Source organism: Pseudophryne corroboree (genome assembly GCF_028390025.1).
Source record: "Pseudophryne corroboree isolate aPseCor3 chromosome 7 unlocalized genomic scaffold, aPseCor3.hap2 SUPER_7_unloc_5, whole genome shotgun sequence".
Lineage (NCBI taxonomy): Eukaryota > Metazoa > Chordata > Amphibia > Anura > Myobatrachidae > Pseudophryne > Pseudophryne corroboree.
In genome coordinates this window covers 325,875-352,897 of record NW_026967614.1, presented here as the reverse complement: position 1 = coordinate 352,897, position 27,023 = coordinate 325,875, and the positions used below count along the sequence as shown (strand labels likewise).

Below are 27,023 nucleotides of genomic sequence, written 5' to 3'. Positions count from 1 at the left end.
ATATCTAATTAGCACACAGGTAAGGAATTAAGAAAATCTTTATTTAAGGGTGAAGATGTTTCTCACAAAATCGTTGCCCCAATGCATCATTGAAATTCAAGCTGGAAAGATGATTTTAATATATCACTTGTACATTTTGTATTGCTCTTCTGGTGACAATGTAGTTTGTTTTTGTCAATTACCCTTTTAATAATAGGGTAAAGAAAATTAAGTGGATTTTTTAAAGAAAACTATACTGTCAATATACTATTAAAACAAATTAAAATGGTAAAAGTTATTGTACTTTAAGTAAAAATAAAAGAGCAAAAATATCAATCCCAGTTTTGATTACTTAAATTAACAAAAAAAATGCATATAGCAAAGGATAGTTTCAATCTGCCTACCTCTGGGTTATGGGCATTGTATGCTTCCATTGCAGTACTCTGCTGCACATGTAAGTGCAAGAGATCCTGAAGCACTCACTCATCATGGGAAAGTACCAATGTGTTTCTTCATTGGTTGATGGAAGAAACATTTTACAAAAACTCTCCAGATTATTGACTTTTTAAAGTTTTTCTAGGAAACGTTCTAGATGTATGCTTATTAGACTTTGTCAGTATGTACTTTTTTCAAAGTGTCTCTGTGGCGCAATCGGTTAGTGTGTCCAGCTACTAACCAAAAGGTTGGTGGTTCAATCCCAACCAGGGACGTAATTGACATTGTTATCAGATTTTGGTGATCTTTAAGTAGACAAGTCAAAATTTCAAATCCCCTGTTATGGTGTAGGGTACCTGGCCTTCTCTGATGTAATCAGAGTTAGATTTGATTCAGTGATTTTATAAAAACAGCTAGGAAGCACAATTTAGCAGTGGGTTGCAGAGAAAAAGAAATATGCTGGCAAAAAAAATCCAATTGAGTGATTAAACAGCTCTTCATTTTCTGGCTTTATTTTTATGCTAACAAATTTGTTCTCTGAAAAGTGTCCACAAAGCCAAGTCTCTGATTAACACCTTTGTAGGGATGGTTTTTCACCTATTACTAAATTAAACTTGCTTCATTGGAAAGGCAGCAAGATGCATCCTCATTTCAATGTCTACTGAAATAATACAGGTTGACACCAGGAAACATTAACGCCACTGCATCCTTGCTGCTTTCTCATGTAGAAGTCTGTTTAATGTGAAAACAAGGTGATATCTAATTAGCACACAGTTTAGGAATTAAGAAAATATTTATTTAAGGGTGAAGATGTTTCTCACAAAATTGTTGCCCCAATGCATCATTGAAATTCAAGCTGGAAAGATGATTTTAATATATCACTTGTACATTTTGTATTGCTCTTCTGGTGACAATGTAGTTTGTTTTTGTCAATTACCCTTTTAATAATAGGGTAAAGAAAATTAAGTGGATTTTTTTAAGGAAAACTATACTGTCAATATACTATTAAAACAAATTAAAATGGTAAAAGTTATTGTACTTTAAGTAAAAATAAAAGAGCAAAAATATCAATCCCAGTTTTGATTACTTAAATTAACAAAAAAAAAATGCATATAGCCAAGGATAGTTTCAATCTGCCTACCTCTGGGTTATGGGCCCAGCATGCTTCCATTGCAGTACTCTGCTGCACATGTAAGTGCAAGAGATCCTGAAGCACTCACTCATCATGGGAAAGTACCAATGTGTTTCTTCGTTGGTTGATGGAAGAAACATCTTACAAAAACTCTCCAGATTATTGACTTTTTAAAGTTTTTCTAGGAAACGTTCCAGATGTATGCTTATTAGCCTTTGTCAGTAGATACTTTTTACAAAGTGTCTCTGTGGCGCAATCGGTTAGTGTGTCTGGCTACTAACCGAAAGGTTGGTGGTTCAATCCCACCCAGGGACGTAATTGACCTTGTTATCAGATTTTGGTGATCTTTAAGTAGACAAGTCAAAATTTCAAACCCCCCGTTATGGTGTAGGGTACCTGGCCTTCTCTGATGTAATCAGAGTTAGATTTGATTCAGTGATTTTATAAAAACAGATAGGAAGCACAATTTAGCAGTTGGTTGCAGAGAAAAAGAAATACGCTGGCAAAAAAAATCCAATTGAGTGATTAAACAGCTCTTAATTTTCTGGCTTTATTTTTATGCTAACAAATTTGTTCTCTGAAAAGTGTCCACAAAGCCAAGTCTCTGATTAACACCTTTGTAGGGATGGTTTTTCACCTATTACTAAATTAAACTTGCTTCATTGGAAAGGCAGCAAGATGCATCCTCATTTCAATTTCTACTGAAATAATACAGGTTGACACCAGGAAACATTAACGCCACTGCATCCTTGCTGCTTTCTCATGTGGAAGTCTGTTTAATGTGAAAACAAGGTGATATCTAATTAGCACACAGGTAAGGAATTAAGAAAATCTTTATTTAAGGGTGAAGATGTTTCTCACAAAATCGTTGCCCCAATGCATCATTGAAATTCAAGCTGGAAAGATGATTTTAATATATCACTTGTACATTTTGTATTGCTCTTCTGGTGACAATGTAGTTTGTTTTTGTCAATTACCCTTTTAATAATAGGGTAAAGAAAATTAAGTGGATTTTTTAAAGAAAACTATACTGTCAATATACTATTCAAACAAATTAAAATGGTAAAAGTTATTGTACTTCAAGTAAAAATAAAAGAGCAAAAATATCAATCCCAGTTTTGATTACTTAAATTAACAAAAAAAATGCATATAGCAAAGGATAGTTTCAATCTGCCTACCTCTGGGTTATGGGCCCAGCATGCTTCCATTGCAGTACTCTGCTGCACATGTAAGTGCAAGAGATCCTGAAGCACTCACTCATCATGGGAAAGTACCAATGTGTTTCTTCGTTGGTTGATGGAAGAAACATTTTACAAAAACTCTCCAGATTATCGACTTTTTAAAGTTTTTCTAGGAAACGTTCTAGATGTATGCTTATTAGCCTTTGTCAGAATGGATTTTTAGCGAAGTGTCTCTGTGGCGCAATTGGTTAGTGTATCCGGCTACTAACCAAAAGGTTGGTGGTTCAATCCCACCCAGGGACGTAATTGACCTTGTTATCAGATTTTGGTGATCTTTAAGTAGACATGTCAAAATTTCAAACCCCCTGTTATGGTGTAGGGTACCGGGCCTTTTCTGATGTAATCAGAGTTAGATTTGATTCAGTGATTTAATAAAAACAGCTAGGAAGCACAATTTAGCAGTGGGTTGCAGAGAAAAAGAAATATGCTGGCAAAAAAAATCCAATTGAGTGATTAAACAGCTCTTCATTTTCTGGCTTTATTTTTATGCTAACAAATTTGTTCTCTGAAAAGTGTCCACAAAGCCAAGTCTCTGATTAACACCTTTGTAGGGATGGTTTTTCACCTATTACTAAATTAAACTTGCTTCATTGGAAAGGCAGCAAGATGCATCCTCATTTCAATGTCTACTGAAATAATACAGGTTGACACCAGGAAACATTAACGCCACTGCATCCTTGCTGCTTTCTCATGTAGAAGTCTGTTTAATGTGAAAACAAGGTGATATCTAATTAGCACACAGGTAAGGAATTAAGAAAATCTTTATTTAAGGGTGAAGATGTTTCTCACAAAATCGTTGCCCCAATGCATCATTGAAATTCAAGCTGGAAAGATGATTTTAATATATCACTTGTACATTTTGTATTGCTCTTCTGGTGACAATGTAGTTTGTTTTTGTCAATTACCCTTTTAATAATAGGGTAAAGAAAATTAAGTGGATTTTTTAAAGAAAACTATACTGTCAATATACTATTAAAACAAATTAAAATGGTAAAAGTTATTGTACTTTAAGTAAAAATAAAAGAGCAAAAATATCAATCCCAGTTTTGATTACTTAAATTAACAAAAAAAATGCATATAGCAAAGGATAGTTTCAATCTGCCTACCTCTGGGTTATGGGCCCTGTATGCTTCCATTGCAGTACTCTGCTGCACATGTAAGTGCAAGAGATCCTGAAGCACTCACTCATCATGGGAAAGTACCAATGTGTTTCTTCATTGGTTGATGGAAGAAACATTTTACAAAAACTCTCCAGATTATTGACTTTTTAAAGTTTTTCTAGGAAACGTTCTAGATGTATGCTTATTAGACTTTGTCAGTATGTACTTTTTGCAAAGTGTCTCTGTGGCGCAATCGGTTAGTGTGTCCGGCTACTAACCAAAAGGTTGGTGGTTCAATCCCAACCAGGGACGTAATTGACATTGTTATCAGATTTTGGTGATCTTTAAGTAGACAAGTCAAAATTTCAAACCCCCTGTTATGGTGTAGGGTACCTGGCCTTCTCTGATGTAATCAGAGTTAGATTTGATTCAGTGATTTTATAAAAACAGCTAGGAAGCACAATTTAGCAGTGGGTTGCAGAGAAAAAGAAATATGCTGGCAAAAAAAATCCAATTGAGTGATTAAACAGCTCTTCATTTTCTGGCTTTATTTTTATGCTAACAAATTTGTTCTTTGAAAAGTGTCCACAAAGCCAAGTCTCTGATTAACACCTTTGTAGGGATGGTTTTTCACCTATTACTAAATTAAACTTGCTTCATTGGAAAGGCAGCAAGATGCATCCTCATTTCAATGTCTACTGAAATAATACAGGTTGACACCAGGAAACATTAACGCCACTGCATCCTTGCTGCTTTCTCATGTAGAAGTCTGTTTAATGTGAAAACAAGGTGATATCTAATTAGCACACAGGTTAGGAATTAAGAAAATCTTTATTTAAGGGTGAAGATGTTTCTCACAAAATTGTTGCCCCAATGCATCATTGAAATTCAAGCTGGAAAGATGATTTTAATATATCACTTGTACATTTTGTATTGCTCTTCTGGTGACAATGTAGTTTGTTTTTGTCAATTACCCTTTTAATAATAGGGTAAAGAAAATTAAGTGGATTTTTTAAAGAAAACTATACTGTCAATATACTATTAAAACAAATTAAAATGGTAAAAGTTATTGTACTTTAAGTAAAAATAAAAGAGCAAAAATATCAATCCCAGTTTTGATTACTTAAATTAACAAAAAAAATGCATATAGCAAAGGATAGTTTCAATCTGCCTACCTCTGGGTTATGGGCCCAGCATGCTTCCATTGCAGTACTCTGCTGCACATGTAAGTGCAAGAGATCCTGAAGCACTCACTCATCATGGGAAAGTACCAATGTGTTTCTTCGTTGGTTGATGGAAGAAACATCTTACAAAAACTCTCCAGATTATTGACTTTTTAAAGTTTTTCTAGGAAACGTTCTAGATGTATGCTTATTAGCCTTTGTCAGTATGTACTTTTTGCAAAGTGTCTCTGTGGCGCAATCGGTTAGTGTGTCTGGCTACTAACCAAAAGGTTGATGGTTCAATCCCACCCAGGGATGTAATTGACCTTGTTGTCAGATTTTGGTGATCTTTAAGTAGACAAGTCAAAATTTCAAACCCCCTGTTATGGTGTAGGGTACCTGGCCTTCTCTGATGTAATCAGAGTTAGATTTGATTCATTGATTTTATAAAAACAGCTAGGAAGCACAATTTAGCAGTGGGTTGCAGAGAAAAAGAAATATGCTGGCAAAAAAAATCCAATTGAGTGATGAAACAGCTCTTCATTTTCTGGCTTTATTTTTATGCTAACAAATTTGTTCTCTGAAAAGTGTCCACAAAGCCAAGTCTCTGATTAACACCTTTGTAGGGATGGTTTTTCACCTATTACTAAATTAAACTTGCTTCATTGGAAAGGCAGCAAGATGCATCCTCATTTCAATGTCTACTGAAATAATACAGGTTGACACCAGGAAACATTAACGCCACTGCATCCTTGCTGCTTTCTCATGTAGAAGTCTGTTTAATGTGAAAACAAGGTGATATCTAATTAGCACACAGGTAAGGAATTAAGAAAATCTTTATTTAAGGGTGAAGATGTTTCTCACAAAATCGTTGCCCCAATGCATCATTGAAATTCAAGCTGGAAAGATGATTTTAATATATCACTTGTACATTTTGTATTGCTCTTCTGGTGACAATGTAGTTTGTTTTTGTCAATTACCCTTTTAATAATAGGGTAAAGAAAATTAAGTGGATTTTTTTAAGGAAAACTATACTGTCAGTATACTATTAAAACAAATTAAAATGGTAAAAGTTATTGTACTTTAGTAAAAATAAAAGAGCAAAAATATCAATCCCAGTTTTGATTACTTAAATTAACAAAAAAAAATGCATATAGCAAAGGATAGTTTCAATCTGCCTACCTCTGGGTTATGGGCCCAGCATGCTTCCATTGCAGTACTCTGCTGCACATGTAAGTGCAAGAGATCCTGAAGCACTCACTCATCATGGGAAAGTACCAATGTGTTTCTTCGTTGGTTGATGGAAGAAACATCTTACAAAAACTCTCCAGATTATTGACTTTTTAAAGTTTTTCTAGGAAACGTTCCAGATGTATGCTTATTAGCCTTTGTCAGTATGTACTTTTTACAAAGTGTCTCTGTGGCGCAATCGGTTAGTGTGTCTGGCTACTAACCGAATGGTTGGTGGATCAATCCCACCCAGGGACGTAATTGACCTTGTTATCAGATTTTGGTGATCTTTAAGTAGACAAGTCAAAATTTCAAAACCCCCGTTATGGTGTAGGGTACCTGGCCTTCTCTGATGTAATCAGAGTTAGATTTGATTCAGTGATTTTATAAAAACAGATAGGAAGCACAATTTAGCAGTGGGTTGCAGAGAAAAAGAAATATGCTGGCAAAAAAAATCCAATTGAGTGATTAAACAGCTCTTCATTTTCTGGCTTTATTTTTATGCTAACAAATTTGTTCTCTGAAAAGTGTCCACAAAGCCAAGTCTCTGATTAACACCTTTGTAGGGATGGTTTTTCACCTATTACTAAATTAAACTTGCTTCATTGGAAAGGCAGCAAGATGCATCCTCATTTCAATTTCTACTGAAATAATACAGGTTGACACCAGGAAACATTAACGCCACTGCATCCTTGCTGCTTTCTCATGTGGAAGTCTGTTTAATGTGAAAACAAGGTGATATCTAATTAGCACACAGGTAAGGAATTAAGAAAATCTTTATTTAAGGGTGAAGATGTTTCTCACAAAATCGTTGCCGCAATGCATCATTGAAATTCAAGCTGGAAAGATGATTTTAATATATCACTTGTACATTTTGTATTGCTCTTCTGGTGACAATGTAGTTTGTTTTTGTCAATTACCCTTTTAATAATAGGGTAAAGAAAATTAAGTGGATTTTTTAAAGAAAACTATACTGTCAATATACTATTCAAACAAATTAAAATGGTAAAAGTTATTGTACTTTAAGTAAAAATAAAAGAGCAAAAATATCAATCCCAGTTTTGATTACTTAAATTAACAAAAAAAATGCATATAGCAAAGGATAGTTTCAATCTGCCTACCTCTGGGTTATGGGCCCTGTATGCTTCCATTGCAGTACTCTGCTGCACATGTAAGTGCAAGAGATCCTGAAGCACTCACTCATCATGGGAAAGTACCAATGTGTTTCTTCATTGGTTGATGGAAGAAACATCTTACAAAAACTCTCCAGATTATTAATCGTTGCCCCAATGCATCATTGAAATTCAAGCTGGAAAGATGATTTTAATATATCACTTGTACATTTTGTATTGCTCTTCTGGTGACAATGTAGTTTGTTTTTGTCAATTACCATTTTAATAATAGGGTAAAGAAAATTAAGTGGATTTTTAAAAGAAAACAATACTTTCAATATACTATTAAAACAAATTAAAATGGTAAAAATTATTGTACTTTAATGAAAAATAAAAGAGCAAAAATATCAATCCCAGTTTTGGATTACTTTAATTAACAAAAAAAATGCATATAGCAGAGGATAGTTTTAATCTGCCTACCTCTGGGTTATGGGCCCAGCATGCTTCCATTGCAGTACTTTGCTGCACATGTAAGTGCAAGAGATCCTGAAGCACTCAGTCATCAATGGAAAGTACCAATGTGTTTCTTCGTTGGTTGATGGAAGAAACATCTTACAAAAACTCTCCAGATTATTGACTTTTTAAAGTTTTTCTAGGAAACGTTCTAGATGTATGCTTATTAGCCTTTGTCAGTATGTACTTTTTGCAAAGTGTCTCTGTGGCGCAATCGGTTAGTGTGTCCGGCTACTAATCAAAAGGTTGGTGGTTCAATCCCACCCAGGGACGTAATTGACCTTGTTATCAGATTTTGGTGATCTTTAAGTAGACAAGTCAAAATTTAAAACCCCCTGTTATGGTGTAGGGTACCTGGCCTTCTCTGATGTAATCAGAGTTAGATTTGATTCATTGATTTTATAAAAACAGCTAGGAAGCACAATTTAGCAGTGGGTTGCAGAGATAAAGAAATATGCTGGCAAAAAAAATCCAATTGAGTGATTAAACAGCTCTTCATTTTCTGGCTTTATTTTTATGCTAACAAATTTGTTCTCTGAAAAGTGTCCACAAAGCCAAGTCTCTGATTAACACCTTTGTAGGGATGGTTTTTCACCTATTACTAAATTAAACTTGCTTCATTGGAAAGGCAGCAAGATGCATCCTCATTTCAATGTCTACTGAAATAATACAGGTTGACACCAGGAAACATTAACGCCACTGCATCCTTGCTGCTTTCTCATGTAGAAGTCTGTTTAATGTGAAAACAAGGTGATATCTAATTAGCACACAGGTAAGGAATTAAGAAAATCTTTATTTAAGGGTGAAGATGTTTCTCACAAAATCGTTGCCCCAATGCATCATTGAAATTCAAGCTGGAAAGATGATTTTAATATATCACTTGTACATTTTGTATTGCTCTTCTGGTGACAATGTAGTTTGTTTTTGTCAATTACCCTTTTAATAATAGGGTAAAGAAAATTAAGTGGATTTTTTAAAGAAAACTATACTGTCAATATACTATTAAAACAAATTAAAATGGTAAAAGTTATTGTACTTTAAGTAAAAATAAAAAAGCAAAAATATCAATCCCAGTTTTGATTACTAAAATTAACAAAAAAAAAATGCATATAGCAGAGGATAGTTTCAATCTGCCTACCTCTGGGTTATGTGCCCAGCATGCTTCCATTGCTGTACTCTGCTGCACATGTAAGTGCAATAGATCCTAAAGCACTCACTCATCATGGGAAAGTACCAATGTGTTTCTTCGTTGGTTGATGGAAGAAACATCTTACAAAAACTCTCCAGATTATTGACTTTTTAAAGTTTTTCTAGGAAAAGTTTTAGATGAATGCTTATTAGCCTTTGTCAGTATGTACTTTTGCAAAGTGTCTCTGTGGCGCAATCAGTTAGTGTGCACGGCTATTAACCAAAAGGTTGGTGGTTCAATCCCACCCAGGGACGTAATTGACCTTGTTATCAGATTTTGGTGATCTTTAAGTAGACAAGTCAAAATTTCAAATCCCCCTGTTCTGGTGTAGGGTACCTGGCCTTCTCTGATGTAATCAGAGTTAGATTTGATTCAGTGATTTTATAAAAACAGCTAGGAAGCACAATTTAGCAGTGGGTTGCAGAGAAAAAGAAATATGCTGGCAAAAAAAATCCAATTGAGTGATTAAACAGCTCTTAATTTTCTGGCTTTATTTTTATGCTAACAAATTTGTTCTCTGAAAAGTGTCCACAAAGCCAAGTATCTGATTAACACCTTTGTAAGGATGGTTTTTAACCTATTACTAAATTAAACTTGCTTCATTGGAAAGGCAGCAAGATGCATCCTCATTTCAATGTCTACTGAAATAATACAGGTTGACACCAGGAAACATTAACGCCACTGCATCCTTGCTGCTTTCTCATGTGGAAGTCTGTTTAATGTGAAAACAAGGTGATATCTAATTAGCACACAGGTAAGGAATTAAGAAAATCTTTATTTAAGGGTGAAAATGTTTCTCACAAAATCGTTGCCCCAATGCATCATTGAAATTCAAGCTGGAAAGATGATTTTAATATATCACTTGTACATTTTGTATTGCTCTTCTGGTGACAATGTAGTTTGTTTTTGTCAATTACCCTTTTAATAATAGGGTAAAGAAAATTAAGTGGATTTTTTAAAGAAAACTATACTGTCAATATACTATTAAAACAAATTATAATGGTAAAAGTTATTGTACTTTAAGTAAAAATAAAAGAACAAAAATATCAATCCCAGTTTTGATTACTTAAATTAACAAAAAAAAAATGTATATAGCAAAGGATAGTTTCAATCTGCCTACCTCTGGGTTATGGGCCCAGCATGCTTCCATTGCAGTACTTTGCTGCACATGTAAGTGCAAGAGATCCTGAAGCACTCAGTCATCATGGGAAAGTACCAATGTGTTTCTTCGTTGGTTGATGGAAGAAACATCTTACAAAAACTCTCCAGATTATTGACTTTTTAAAGTTTTTCTAGGAAACGTTCTAGATGTATGCTTATTAGCCTTTGTCAGTATGTACTTTTTGCAAAGTGTCTCTGTGGCGCAATCGGTTAGTGAGTCCGGCTACTAACCAAAAGGTTGGTGGTTCAATCCCACCCAGGGACGTAATTGACCTTGTTATCAGATTTTGGTGATCTTTAAGTAGACAAGTCAAAATTTCAAACCCCCTCTTATGGTGTAGGGTACCTGGCCTTCTCTGATGTAATCAGAGTTAGATTTGATTCATTGATTTTATAAAAACAGCTAGGAAGCACAATTTAGCAGTCGGTTGCAGAGAAAAAGAAATATGCTGGCAAAAAAAATCAAATTGAGTGATTAAACAGCTCTTCATTTTCTGGCTTTATTTTTATGCTAACAAATTTGTTCTCTGAAAAGTGTCCACAAAGCCAAGTCTCTGATTAACACCTTTGTAGGGATGGTTTTTCACCTATTACTAAATTAAACTTGCTTCATTGGAAAGGCAGCAAGATGCATCCTCATTTCAATGTCTACTGAAATAATACAGGTTGACACCAGGAAACATTAACGCCACTGCATCCTTGCTGCTTTCTCATGTAGAAGTCTGTTTAATGTGAAAACAAGGTGATATCTAATTAGCACACAGGTAAGGAATTAAGAAAATCTTTATTTAAGGGTGAAGATGTTTCTCACAAAATCGTTGCCCCAATGCATCATTGAAATTCAAGCTGGAAAGATGATTTTAATATATCACTTGTACATTTTGTATTGCTCTTCTGGTGACAATGTAGTTTGTTTTTGTCAATTACCCTTTTAATAATAGGGTAAAGAAAATTAAGTGGATTTTTTTAAGGAAAACTATACTGTCAGTATACTATTAAAACAAATTAAAATGGTAAAAGTTATTGTACTTTAGTAAAAATAAAAGAGCAAAAATATCAATCCCAGTTTTGATTACTTAAATTAACAAAAAAAAATGCATATAGCAAAGGATAGTTTCAATCTGCCTACCTCTGGGTTATGGGCCCAGCATGCTTCCATTGCAGTACTCTGCTGCACATGTAAGTGCAAGAGATCCTGAAGCACTCACTCATCATGGGAAAGTACCAATGTGTTTCTTCGTTGGTTGATGGAAGAAACATCTTACAAAAACTCTCCAGATTATTGACTTTTTAAAGTTTTTCTAGGAAACGTTCCAGATGTATGCTTATTAGCCTTTGTCAGTATGTACTTTTTACAAAGTGTCTCTGTGGCGCAATCGGTTAGTGTGTCTGGCTACTAACCGAATGGTTGGTGGATCAATCCCACCCAGGGACGTAATTGACCTTGTTATCAGATTTTGGTGATCTTTAAGTAGACAAGTCAAAATTTCAAAACCCCCGTTATGGTGTAGGGTACCTGGCCTTCTCTGATGTAATCAGAGTTAGATTTGATTCAGTGATTTTATAAAAACAGATAGGAAGCACAATTTAGCAGTGGGTTGCAGAGAAAAAGAAATATGCTGGCAAAAAAAATCCAATTGAGTGATTAAACAGCTCTTCATTTTCTGGCTTTATTTTTATGCTAACAAATTTGTTCTCTGAAAAGTGTCCACAAAGCCAAGTCTCTGATTAACACCTTTGTAGGGATGGTTTTTCACCTATTACTAAATTAAACTTGCTTCATTGGAAAGGCAGCAAGATGCATCCTCATTTCAATTTCTACTGAAATAATACAGGTTGACACCAGGAAACATTAACGCCACTGCATCCTTGCTGCTTTCTCATGTGGAAGTCTGTTTAATGTGAAAACAAGGTGATATCTAATTAGCACACAGGTAAGGAATTAAGAAAATCTTTATTTAAGGGTGAAGATGTTTCTCACAAAATCGTTGCCGCAATGCATCATTGAAATTCAAGCTGGAAAGATGATTTTAATATATCACTTGTACATTTTGTATTGCTCTTCTGGTGACAATGTAGTTTGTTTTTGTCAATTACCCTTTTAATAATAGGGTAAAGAAAATTAAGTGGATTTTTTAAAGAAAACTATACTGTCAATATACTATTCAAACAAATTAAAATGGTAAAAGTTATTGTACTTTAAGTAAAAATAAAAGAGCAAAAATATCAATCCCAGTTTTGATTACTTAAATTAACAAAAAAAATGCATATAGCAAAGGATAGTTTCAATCTGCCTACCTCTGGGTTATGGGCCCTGTATGCTTCCATTGCAGTACTCTGCTGCACATGTAAGTGCAAGAGATCCTGAAGCACTCACTCATCATGGGAAAGTACCAATGTGTTTCTTCATTGGTTGATGGAAGAAACATCTTACAAAAACTCTCCAGATTATTAATCGTTGCCCCAATGCATCATTGAAATTCAAGCTGGAAAGATGATTTTAATATATCACTTGTACATTTTGTATTGCTCTTCTGGTGACAATGTAGTTTGTTTTTGTCAATTACCATTTTAATAATAGGGTAAAGAAAATTAAGTGGATTTTTAAAAGAAAACAATACTTTCAATATACTATTAAAACAAATTAAAATGGTAAAAATTATTGTACTTTAATGAAAAATAAAAGAGCAAAAATATCAATCCCAGTTTTGGATTACTTTAATTAACAAAAAAAATGCATATAGCAGAGGATAGTTTTAATCTGCCTACCTCTGGGTTATGGGCCCAGCATGCTTCCATTGCAGTACTTTGCTGCACATGTAAGTGCAAGAGATCCTGAAGCACTCAGTCATCAATGGAAAGTACCAATGTGTTTCTTCGTTGGTTGATGGAAGAAACATCTTACAAAAACTCTCCAGATTATTGACTTTTTAAAGTTTTTCTAGGAAACGTTCTAGATGTATGCTTATTAGCCTTTGTCAGTATGTACTTTTTGCAAAGTGTCTCTGTGGCGCAATCGGTTAGTGTGTCCGGCTACTAATCAAAAGGTTGGTGGTTCAATCCCACCCAGGGACGTAATTGACCTTGTTATCAGATTTTGGTGATCTTTAAGTAGACAAGTCAAAATTTAAAACCCCCTGTTATGGTGTAGGGTACCTGGCCTTCTCTGATGTAATCAGAGTTAGATTTGATTCATTGATTTTATAAAAACAGCTAGGAAGCACAATTTAGCAGTGGGTTGCAGAGATAAAGAAATATGCTGGCAAAAAAAATCCAATTGAGTGATTAAACAGCTCTTCATTTTCTGGCTTTATTTTTATGCTAACAAATTTGTTCTCTGAAAAGTGTCCACAAAGCCAAGTCTCTGATTAACACCTTTGTAGGGATGGTTTTTCACCTATTACTAAATTAAACTTGCTTCATTGGAAAGGCAGCAAGATGCATCCTCATTTCAATGTCTACTGAAATAATACAGGTTGACACCAGGAAACATTAACGCCACTGCATCCTTGCTGCTTTCTCATGTAGAAGTCTGTTTAATGTGAAAACAAGGTGATATCTAATTAGCACACAGGTAAGGAATTAAGAAAATCTTTATTTAAGGGTGAAGATGTTTCTCACAAAATCGTTGCCCCAATGCATCATTGAAATTCAAGCTGGAAAGATGATTTTAATATATCACTTGTACATTTTGTATTGCTCTTCTGGTGACAATGTAGTTTGTTTTTGTCAATTACCCTTTTAATAATAGGGTAAAGAAAATTAAGTGGATTTTTTAAAGAAAACTATACTGTCAATATACTATTAAAACAAATTAAAATGGTAAAAGTTATTGTACTTTAAGTAAAAATAAAAAAGCAAAAATATCAATCCCAGTTTTGATTACTAAAATTAACAAAAAAAAAATGCATATAGCAGAGGATAGTTTCAATCTGCCTACCTCTGGGTTATGTGCCCAGCATGCTTCCATTGCTGTACTCTGCTGCACATGTAAGTGCAATAGATCCTAAAGCACTCACTCATCATGGGAAAGTACCAATGTGTTTCTTCGTTGGTTGATGGAAGAAACATCTTACAAAAACTCTCCAGATTATTGACTTTTTAAAGTTTTTCTAGGAAAAGTTTTAGATGAATGCTTATTAGCCTTTGTCAGTATGTACTTTTGCAAAGTGTCTCTGTGGCGCAATCAGTTAGTGTGCACGGCTATTAACCAAAAGGTTGGTGGTTCAATCCCACCCAGGGACGTAATTGACCTTGTTATCAGATTTTGGTGATCTTTAAGTAGACAAGTCAAAATTTCAAATCCCCCTGTTCTGGTGTAGGGTACCTGGCCTTCTCTGATGTAATCAGAGTTAGATTTGATTCAGTGATTTTATAAAAACAGCTAGGAAGCACAATTTAGCAGTGGGTTGCAGAGAAAAAGAAATATGCTGGCAAAAAAAATCCAATTGAGTGATTAAACAGCTCTTAATTTTCTGGCTTTATTTTTATGCTAACAAATTTGTTCTCTGAAAAGTGTCCACAAAGCCAAGTATCTGATTAACACCTTTGTAAGGATGGTTTTTAACCTATTACTAAATTAAACTTGCTTCATTGGAAAGGCAGCAAGATGCATCCTCATTTCAATGTCTACTGAAATAATACAGGTTGACACCAGGAAACATTAACGCCACTGCATCCTTGCTGCTTTCTCATGTGGAAGTCTGTTTAATGTGAAAACAAGGTGATATCTAATTAGCACACAGGTAAGGAATTAAGAAAATCTTTATTTAAGGGTGAAAATGTTTCTCACAAAATCGTTGCCCCAATGCATCATTGAAATTCAAGCTGGAAAGATGATTTTAATATATCACTTGTACATTTTGTATTGCTCTTCTGGTGACAATGTAGTTTGTTTTTGTCAATTACCCTTTTAATAATAGGGTAAAGAAAATTAAGTGGATTTTTTAAAGAAAACTATACTGTCAATATACTATTAAAACAAATTATAATGGTAAAAGTTATTGTACTTTAAGTAAAAATAAAAGAACAAAAATATCAATCCCAGTTTTGATTACTTAAATTAACAAAAAAAAAATGTATATAGCAAAGGATAGTTTCAATCTGCCTACCTCTGGGTTATGGGCCCAGCATGCTTCCATTGCAGTACTTTGCTGCACATGTAAGTGCAAGAGATCCTGAAGCACTCAGTCATCATGGGAAAGTACCAATGTGTTTCTTCGTTGGTTGATGGAAGAAACATCTTACAAAAACTCTCCAGATTATTGACTTTTTAAAGTTTTTCTAGGAAACGTTCTAGATGTATGCTTATTAGCCTTTGTCAGTATGTACTTTTTGCAAAGTGTCTCTGTGGCGCAATCGGTTAGTGAGTCCGGCTACTAACCAAAAGGTTGGTGGTTCAATCCCACCCAGGGACGTAATTGACCTTGTTATCAGATTTTGGTGATCTTTAAGTAGACAAGTCAAAATTTCAAACCCCCTCTTATGGTGTAGGGTACCTGGCCTTCTCTGATGTAATCAGAGTTAGATTTGATTCATTGATTTTATAAAAACAGCTAGGAAGCACAATTTAGCAGTCGGTTGCAGAGAAAAAGAAATATGCTGGCAAAAAAAATCAAATTGAGTGATTAAACAGCTCTTCATTTTCTGGCTTTATTTTTATGCTAACAAATTTGTTCTCTGAAAAGTGTCCACAAAGCCAAGTCTCTGATTAACACCTTTGTAGGGATGGTTTTTCACCTATTGCTAAATTAAACTTGCTTCATTGGAAAGGCAGCAAGATGCATCCTCATTTCAATGTCTACTGAAATAATACAGGTTGACACCAGGAAACATTAACGCCACTGCATCCTTGCTGCTTTCTCATGTAGAAGTCTGTTTAATGTGAAAACAAGGTGATATCTAATTAGCACACAGGTAAGGAATTAAGAAAATCTTTATTTAAGGGTGAAGATGTTTCTCACAAAATCGTTGCCCCAATGCATCATTGAAATTCAAGCTGGAAAGATGATTGTAATATATCACTTGTACATTTTGTATTGCTCTTCTGGTGACAATGTAGTTTGTTTTTGTCAATTACCCTTTTAATAATAGGGTAAAGAAAATTAAGTGGATTTTTTAAAGAAAACTATACTGTCAATTTACTATTAAAACAAATTAAAATGGTAAAAGTTATTGTACTTTAAGTAAAAATAAAAGAGCAAAAATATCAATCCCAGTTTTGATTACTTAAATTAACAAAAAAAAATGCATATAGCAAAGGATAGTTTCAATCTGCCTACCTCTGGGTTATGGGCCCAGCATGCTTCCATTGCAGTACTCTGCTGCACATGTAAGTGCAAGAGATCCTGAAGCACTCAGTCATCATGGGAAAGTACCAATGTGTTTCTTCTTTGGTTGATGGAAGAAACATCTTACAAAAACTCTCCAGATTATTGACTTTTTAAAGTTTTTCTAGGAAACGTTCTAGATGTATGCTTATTAGCCTTTGTCAGTATGTACTTTTTGTGAAGTATCTCTGTGGCGCAATCGGTTAGTGTATCCGGCTACTAGCTGAAAGGTTGGTGGTTCAATCCCACCCAGGGACGTAATTGACCTTGTTATCAGATTTTGGTGATCTTTAAGTAGACAAGTCAAAATTTCAAACCCCTTGTTATGGTGTAGGGTACCTGGCCTTTTCTGATGTAATCAGAGTTAGATTTGATTCAGTGATTTAATAAAAACAGCTAGGAAGCACAATTTAGCAGTGGGTTGCAGAGAAAAAGAAATATGCTGGCAAAAAAAATCCAATTGAGTGATTAAACAGCTCTTCATTTTCTGGCTTTATTTTTATGCTAACAAATTTGTTCTCTGAAAAGTGTCCACAAAGCCAAGTCTCTGATTAACACCTTTGTAGGGATGGTTTTTCACCTATTACTAAATTAAACTTGCTTCATTGGAAAGGCAGCAAGATGCATCCTCATTTCAATGTCTACTGAAATAATACAGGTTGACACCAGGAAACATTAATGCCACTGTATCCTTGCTGCTTTCTCATGTGGAAGTCTGTTTAATGTGAAAACAAGGTGATATCTAATTAGCACACAGGTAAGGAATTAAGAAAATCTTTATTTAAGGGTGAAGATGTTTCTCACAAAATTGTTGCCCCAATGCATCATTGAAATTCAAGCTGGAAAGATGATTTTAATATATCACTTGTATATTTTGTATTGCTCTTCTGGTGACAATGTAGTTTGTTTTTGTCAATTACCATTTTAATAATAGGGTAAAGAAAATTAAGTGGATTTTTAAAAGAAAACAATACTGTCAATATACTATTAAAACAAATTAAAATGGTAAAAGTTATTGTACTTTAAGTAAAAATAAAAGAGCCAAAATATCAATCCCAGTTTTGGATTACTTTAATTAACAAAAAAAAATGCATATAGCAGAGGATAGTTTCAATCTGCCTACCGCTGGGTTATGGGCCCAGCATGCTTCCATTGCTGTACTCTGCTGCACATGTAAGTGCAAGAGATCCTGAAGCACTCACTCATCATGGGAAAGTACCAATGTGTTTCTTCGTTGGTTGATGGAAGAAACATCTTACAAAAACTCTCCAGATTATTGACTTTTTAAAGTTTTTCTAGGAAACGTTTTAGATGAATGCTTATTAGCCTTTGTCAGTATGGACTTTTGCAAAGTGTCTCTGTGGCGCAATCAGTTAGTGTGCACGGCTATTAACCAAAAGGTTGGTGGTTCAATCCCACCCAGGGACGTAATTGACCTTGTTATCAGATTTTGGTGATCTTTAAGTAGACAAGTCAAAATTTCAAATCCCCCTGTTCTGGTGTAGGGTACCTGGCCTTCTCTGATGTAATCAGAGTTAGATTTGATTCAGTGATTTTATAAAATCAGTTAGGAAGCACAATTTAGCAGTGGGTGGCAGAGAAAAAGAAATATGCTGGCAAAAAAAATCCAATTGAGTGATTAAACAGCTCTTAATTTTCTGGCTTTATTTTTATGCTAACAAATTTGTTCTCTGAAAAGTGTCCACAAAGCCAAGTCTCTGATTAACACCTTTGTAAGGATGGTTTTTAACCTATTACTAAATTAAACTTGCTTCATTGGAAAGGCAGCAAGATGCATCCTCATTTCAATGTCTACTGAAATAATACAGGTTGACACCAGGAAACATTAACGCCACTGCATCCTTGCTGCTTTCTCATGTGGAAGTCTGTTTAATGTGAAAACAAGGTGATATCTAATTAGCACACAGGTAAGGAATTAAGAAAATCTTTATTTAAGGGTGAAAATGTTTCTCACAAAATCGTTGCCCCAATGCATCATTGAAATTCAAGCTGGAAATATGATTTTAATATATCACTTGTACATTTTGTATTGCTCTTCTGGTGACAATCTAGTTTGTTTTTGTCAATTACCATTTTAATAATAGGGTAAAGAAAATTAAGTGGATTTTTGTAAGAAAACAATACTGTCAATATACTATTAAAACAAATTAAAATGGTAAAAGTTATTGTACTGTAAGTAAAAATAAAAGAGCCAACATATCAATCCCAGTTTTGGAATACTTTAATTAACAAAAACAAATGCATATAGCAGAGGATAGTTTCAATCTGCCTACCTCTGGGTTATGTGCTCAGCATGCTTCCATTGCTGTACTCTGCTGCACATGTAAGTGCAATAGATCCTGAAGCACTCACTCATCATGGGAAAGTACCAATGTGTTTCTTCGTTGGTTGATGGAAGAAACATCTTACAAAAACTCTCCAGATTATTGACTTTTTAAAGTTTTTCTAGGAAACGTTTTAGATGAATGCTTATTAGCCTTTGTCAGTATGTACTTTTGCAAAGTGTCTCTGTGGCGCAATCAGTTAGTGTGTATGGCTATTAACCAAAAGGTTGGTGGTTCAATCCCACCCAGGGACGTAATTGACCTTGTTATCAGATTTTGGTGATCTTTAAGTAGACAAGTCAAAATTTCAAACCCCCTCTTATGGTGTAGGGTACCTGGCCTTCTCTGATGTAATCAGAGTTAGATTTGATTCAGTGATTTTATAAAAAACAGCTAGGAAGCACAATTTAGCAGTGGGTTGCAGAGAAAAAGAAATATGCTGGCAAAAAAATCCAATTGAGCGATTAAACAGCTCTTCATTTTCTGGCTTTATTTTTATGCTAACAAATTTGTTCTCTGAAAAGTGTCCACAAAGCCAAGTCTCTGATTAACACCTTTGTAAGGATGGTTTTTCACCTATTACTAAATTAAACTTGCTTCATTGGAAAGGCAGCAAGATGCATCCTCATTTCAATGTCTACTGAAATAATACAGGTTGACACCAGGAAACATTAACGCCACTGCATCCTTGCTGCTTTCTCATGTAAAAGTCTGTTTAATGTGAAAACAAGGTGATATCTAATTAGCACACAGGTAAGGAATTAAGAAAATCTTTATTTAAGGGTGAAGATGTTTCTCACAAAATCGTTGCCCCAATGCATCATTGAAATTCAAGCTGGAAAGATGATTTTAATATATCACTTGTACATTTTGTATTGCTCTTCTGGTGACAATGTAGTTTGTTTTTGTCAATTACCATTTTAATAATAGGGTAAAGAAAATTAAGTGGATTTTTAAAAGAAAACAATACTGTCAATATACTATTAAAACAAATTAAAATGGTAAAAGTTATTGTACTTTAAGTAAAAATAAAAGAGCCAAAATATCAATCCCAGTTTTGGATTACTTTAATTAACAAAAAAAAATGCATATAGCAGAGAATAGTTTCAATCTGCCTACCGCTGGGTTATGGGCCCAGCATGCTTCCATTGCTGTACTCTGCTGCACATGTAAGTGCAAGAGATCCTGAAGCACTCACTCATCATGGGAAAGTACCAATGTGTTTCTTCGTTGGTTGATGGAAGAAACATCTTACAAAAACTCTCCAGATTATTGACTTTTTAAAGTTTTTCTAGGAAACGTTTTAGATGAATGCTTATTAGCCTTTGTCAGTATGGACTTTTGCAAAGTGTCTCTGTGGCGCAATCAGTTAGTGTGCACGGCTATTAACCAAAAGGTTGGTGGTTCAATCCCACCCAGGGACGTAATTGACCTTGTTATCAGATTTTGGTGATCTTTAAGTAGACAAGTCAAAATTTCAAATCCCCCTGTTCTGGTGTAGGGTACCTGGCCTTCTCTGATGTAATCAGAGTTAGATTTGATTCAGTGATTTTATAAAAACAGCTAGGAAGCACAATTTAGCAGTGGGTTGCAGAGAAAAAGAAATATGCTGGCAAAAAAAATCCAATTGAGTGATTAAACAGCTCTTAATTTTCTGGCTTTATTTTTATGCTAACAAATTTGTTCTCTGAAAAGTGTCCACAAAGCCAAGTATCTGATTAACACCTTTGTAAGGATGGTTTTTAACCTATTACTAAATTAAACTTGCTTCATTGGAAAGGCAGCAAGATGCATCCTCATTTCAATGTCTACTGAAATAATACAGGTTGACACCAGGAAACATTAACGCCACTGCATCCTTGCTGCTTTCTCATGTGGAAGTCTGTTTAATGTGAAAACAAGGTGATATCTAATTAGCACACAGGTAAGGAATTAAGAAAATCTTTATTTAAGGGTGAAAATGTTTCTCACAAAATCGTTGCCCCAATGCATCATTGAAATTCAAGCTGGAAAGATGATTTTAATATATCACTTGTACATTTTGTATTGCTCTTCTGGTGACAATGTAGTTTGTTTTTGTCAATTACCCTTTTAATAATAGGGTAAAGAAAATTAAGTGGATTTTTTAAAGAAAACTATACTGTCAATATACTATTAAAACAAATTATAATGGTAAAAGTTATTGTACTTTAAGTAAAAATAAAAGAACAAAAATATCAATCCCAGTTTTGATTACTTAAATTAACAAAAAAAAATGTATATAGCAAAGGATAGCTTCAATCTGCCTACCTCTGGGTTATGGGCCCAGCATGCTTCCATTGCAGTACTTTGCTGCACATGTAAGTGCAAGAGATCCTGAAGCACTCAGTCATCATGGGAAAGTACCAATGTGTTTCTTCGTTGGTTGATGGAAGAAACATCTTACAAAAACTCTCCAGATTATTGACTTTTTAAAGTTTTTCTAGGAAACGTTCTAGATGTATGCTTATTAGCCTTTGTCAGTATGTACTTTTTGCAAAGTGTCTCTGTGGCGCAATCGGTTAGTGAGTCCGGCTACTAACCGAAAGGTTGGTGGTTCAATCCCACCCAGGGACGTAATTGACCTTGTTATCAGATTTTGATGATCTTTAAGTAGACAAGTCAAAATTTCAAACCCCCTCTTATGGTGTAGGGTACCTGGCCTTCTCTGATGTAATCAGAGTTAGATTTGATTCATTGATTTTATAAAAACAGCTAGGAAGCACAATTTAGCAGTCGGTTGCAGAGAAAAAGAAATATGCTGGCAAAAAAAATCAAATTGAGTGATTAAACAGCTCTTCATTTTCTGGCTTTATTTTTATGCTAACAAATTTGTTCTCTGAAAAGTGTACACAAAGCCAAGTCTCTGATTAACACCTTTGTAGGGATGGTTTTTCACCTATTGCTAAATTAAACTTGCTTCATTGGAAAGGCAGCAAGATGCATCCTCATTTCAATGTCTACTGAAATAATACAGGTTGACACCAGGAAACATTAACGCCACTGCATCCTTGCTGCTTTCTCATGTAGAAGTCTGTTTAATGTGAAAACAAGGTGATATCTAATTAGCACACAGGTAAGGAATTAAGAAAATCTTTATTTAAGGGTGAAGATGTTTCTCACAAAATCGTTGCCCCAATGCATCATTGAAATTCAAGCTGGAAAGATGATTTTAATATATCACTTGTACATTTTGTATTGCTCTTCTGGTGACAATGTAGTTTGTTTTTGTCAATTACCCTTTTAATAATAGGGTAAAGAAAATTAAGTGGATTTTTTAAAAAAAACTATACTGTCAATTTACTATTAAAACAAATTAAAATGGTAAAAGTTATTGTACTTTAAGTAAAAATAAAAGAGCAAAAATATCAATCCCAGTTTTGATTACTTAAATTAACAAAAAAAAATGCATATAGCAAAGGATAGTTTCAATCTGCCTACCTCTGGGTTATGGGCCCAGCATGCTTCCATTGCAGTACTCTGCTGCACATGTAAGTGCAAGAGATCCTGAAGCACTCAGTCATCATGGGAAAGTACCAATGTGTTTCTTCTTTGGTTGATGGAAGAAACATCTTACAAAAACTCTCCAGATTATTGACTTTTTAAAGTTTTTCTAGGAAACGTTCTAGATGTATGCTTATTAGCCTTTGTCAGTATGTACTTTTTGTGAAGTATCTCTGTGGCGCAATCGGTTAGTGTATCCGGCTACTAGCTAAAAGGTTGGTGGTTCAATCCCACCCAGGGACGTAATTGACCTTGTTATCAGATTTTGGTGATCTTTAAGTAGACAAGTCAAAATTTCAAACCCCTTGTTATGGTGTAGGGTACCTGGCCTTTTCTGATGTAATCAGAGTTAGATTTGATTCAGTGATTTAATAAAAACAGCTAGGAAGCACAATTTAGCAGTGGGTTGCAGAGAAAAAGAAATATGCTGGCAAAAAAAATCCAATTGAGTGATTAAACAGCTCTTCATTTTCTGGCTTTATTTTTATGCTAACAAATTTGTTCTCTGAAAAGTGTCCACAAAGCCAAGTCTCTGATTAACACCTTTGTAGGGATGGTTTTTCACCTATTACTAAATTAAACTTGCTTCATTGGAAAGGCAGCAAGATGCATCCTCATTTCAATGTCTACTGAAATAATACAGGTTGACACCAGGAAACATTAATGCCACTGTATCCTTGCTGCTTTCTCATGTGGAAGTCTGTTTAATGTGAAAACAAGGTGATATCTAATTAGCACACAGGTAAGGAATTAAGAAAATCTTTATTTAAGGGTGAAGATGTTTCTCACAAAATTGTTGCCCCAATGCATCATTGAAATTCAAGCTGGAAAGATGATTTTAATATATCACTTGTATATTTTGTATTGCTCTTCTGGTGACAATGTAGTTTATTTTTGTCAATTACCATTTTAATAATAGGGTAAAGAAAATTAAGTGGATTTTTAAAAGAAAACAATACTGTCAATATACTATTAAAACAAATTAAAATGGTAAAAGTTATTGTACTTTAAGTAAAAATAAAAGAGCCAAAATATCAATCCCAGTTTTGGATTACTTTAATTAACAAAAAAAAAATGCATATAGCAGAGGATAGTTTCAATCTGCCTACCGCTGGGTTATGGGCCCAGCATGCTTCCATTGCTGTACTCTGCTGCACATGTAAGTGCAAGAGATCCTGAAGCACTCACTCATCATGGGAAAGTACCAATGTGTTTCTTCGTTGGTTGATGGAAGAAACATCTTACAAAAACTCTCCAGATTATTGACTTTTTAAAGTTTTTCTAGGAAACGTTTTAGATGAATGCTTATTAGCCTTTGTCAGTATGGACTTTTGCAAAGTGTCTCTGTGGCGCCATCAGTTAGTGTGCATGGCTATTAACCAAAAGGTTGGTGGTTCAATCCCACCCAGGGACGTAATTGACCTTGTTATCAGATTTTGGTGATCTTTAAGTAGACAAGTCAAAATTTCAAATCCCCCTGTTCTGGTGTAGGGTACCTGGCCTTCTCTGATGTAATCAGAGTTAGATTTGATTCAGTGATTTTATAAAATCAGTTAGGAAGCACAATTTAGCAGTGGGTTGCAGAGAAAAAGAAATATGCTGGCAAAAAAAATCCAATTGAGTGATTAAACAGCTCTTAATTTTCTGGCTTTATTTTTATGCTAACAAATTTGTTCTCTGAAAAGTGTCCACAAAGCCAAGTCTCTGATTAACACCTTTGTAAGGATGGTTTTTAACCTATTACTAAATTAAACTTGCTTCATTGGAAAGGCAGCAAGATGCATCCTCATTTCAATGTCTACTGAAATAATACAGGTTGACACCAGGAAACATTAACGCCACTGCATCCTTGCTGCTTTCTCATGTGGAAGTCTGTTTAATGTGAAAACAAGGTGATATCTAATTAGCACACAGGTAAGGAATTAAGAAAATCTTTATTTAAGGGTGAAAATGTTTCTCACAAAATCGTTGCCCCAATGCATCATTGAAATTCAAGCTGGAAATATGATTTTAATATATCACTTGTACATTTTGTATTGCTCTTCTGGTGACAATGTAGTTTGTTTTTGTCAATTACCATTTTAATAATAGGGTAAAGAAAATTAAGTGGATTTTTGAAAGAAAACAATACTGTCAATATACTATTAAAACAAATTAAAATGGTAAAAGTTATTGTACTGTAAGTAAAAATAAAAGAGCCAACATATCAATCCCAGTTTTGGAATACTTTAATTAACAAAAACAAATGCATATAGCAGAGGATAGTTTCAATCTGCCTACCTCTGGGTTATGTGCTCAGCATGCTTCCATTGCTGTACTCTGCTGCACATGTAAGTGCAATAGATCCTGAAGCACTCACTCATCATGGGAAAGTACCAATGTGTTTCTTCGTTGGTTGATGGAAGAAACATCTTACAAAAACTCTCCAGATTATTGACTTTTTAAAGTTTTTCTAGGAAACATTTTAGATGAATGCTTATTAGCCTTTGTCAGTATGTACTTTTGCAAAGTGTCTCTGTGGCGCAATCAGTTAGTGTGTATGGCTATTAACCAAAAGGTTGGTGGTTCAATCCCACCCAGGGACATAATTGACCTTGTTATCAGATTTTGGTGATCTTTAAGTAGACAAGTCAAAATTTCAAACCCCCTCTTATGGTGTAGGGTACCTGGCCTTCTCTGATGTAATCAGAGTTAGATTTGATTCAGTGATTTTATAAAAACAGCTAGGAAGCACAATTTAGCAGTGGGTTGCAGAGAAAAAGAAATATGCTGGCAAAAAAATCCAATTGAGCGATTAAACAGCTCTTCATTTTCAGGCTTTATTTTTATGCTAACAAATTTGTTCTCTGAAAAGTGTCCACAAAGCCAAGTCTCTGATTAACACCTTTGTAAGGATGGTTTTTCACCTATTACTAAATTAAACTTGCTTCATTGGAAAGGCAGCAAGATGCATCCTCATTTCAATGTCTACTGAAATAATACAGGTTGACACCAGGAAACATTAACGCCACTGCATCCTTGCTGCTTTCTCATGTAAAAGTCTGTTTAATGTGAAAACAAGGTGATATCTAATTAGCACACAGGTAAGGAATTAAGAAAATCTTTATTTAAGGGTGAAGATGTTTCTCACAAAATCGTTGCCCCAATGCATCATTGAAATTCAAGCTGGAAAGATGATTTTAATATATCACTTGTACATTTTGTATTGCTCTTCTGGTGACAATGTAGTTTGTTTTTGTCAATTACCATTTTAATAATAGGGTAAAGAAAATTAAGTGGATTTTTAAAAGAAAACAATACTGTCAATATACTATTAAAACAAATTAAAATGGTAAAAGTTATTGTACTTTAAGTAAAAATAAAAGAGCCAAAATATCAATCCCAGTTTTGGATTACTTTAATTAACAAAAAAAAATGCATATAGCAGAGGATAGTTTCAATCTGCCTACCGCTGGGTTAAGGGCCCAGCATGCTTCCATTGCTGTACTCTGCTGCACATGTAAGTGCAAGAGATCCTGAAGCACTCACTCATCATGGGAAAGTACCAATGTGTTTCTTCGTTGGTTGATGGAAGAAACATCTTACAAAAACTCTCCAGATTATTGACTTTTTAAAGTTTTTCTAGGAAACGTTTTAGATGAATGCTTATTAGCCTTTGTCAGTATGGACTTTTGCAAAGTGTCTCTGTGGCGCAATCAGTTAGTGTGCACGGCTATTAACCAAAAGGTTGGTGGTTCAATCCCACCGAGGGACGTAATTGACCTTGTTATCAGATTTTGGTGATCTTTAAGTAGACAAGTCAAAATTTCAAATCCCCCTGTTCTGGTGTAGGGTACCTGGCCTTCTCTGATGTAATCAGAGTTAGATTTGATTCAGTGATTTTATAAAAACAGCTAGGAAGCACAATTTAGCAGTGGGTTGCAGAGAAAAAGAAATATTCTGGCAAAAAAAATCCAATTGAGTGATTAAACAGCTCTTAATTTTCTGGCTTTATTTTTATGCTAACAAATTTGTTCTCTGAAAAGTGTCCACAAAGCCAAGTATCTGATTAACACCTTTGTAAGGATGGTTTTTAACCTATTACTAAATTAAACTTGCTTCATTGGAAAGGCAGCAAGATGCATCCTCATTTCAATGTCTACTGAAATAATACAGGTTGACACCAGGAAACATTAACGCCACTGCATCCTTGCTGCTTTCTCATGTGGAAGTCTGTTTAATGTGAAAACAAGGTGATATCTAATTAGCACACAGGTAAGGAATTAAGAAAATCTTTATTTAAGGGTGAAAATGTTTCTCACAAAATCGTTGCCCCAATGCATCATTGAAATTCAAGCTGGAAATATGATTTTAATATATCACTTGTACATTTTGTATTGCTCTTCTGGTGACAATGTAGTTTGTTTTTGTCAATTACCATTTTAATAATAGGGTAAAGAAAATTAAGTGGATTTTTGAAAGAAAACAATACTGTCAATATACTATTAAAACAAATTAAAATGGTAAAAGTTATTGTACTGTAAGTAAAAATAAAAGAGCCAACATATCAATCCCAGTTTTGGAATACTTTAA

The 27,023-nt window shown here is 34.5% G+C and overlaps 1 non-coding gene across 1 annotated transcript; it reads left to right on the top strand.

Moving 5' to 3' along the window:
* The first annotated feature begins 1,787 nt into the window (after positions 1-1,787).
* On the top strand, positions 1,788-1,861 carry TRNAS-ACU (transfer RNA serine (anticodon ACU)). The gene has a single exon. It is a non-coding gene; the product is annotated as a tRNA-Ser (tRNA).
* The last annotated feature ends 25,162 nt before the right edge of the window (positions 1,862-27,023 follow it).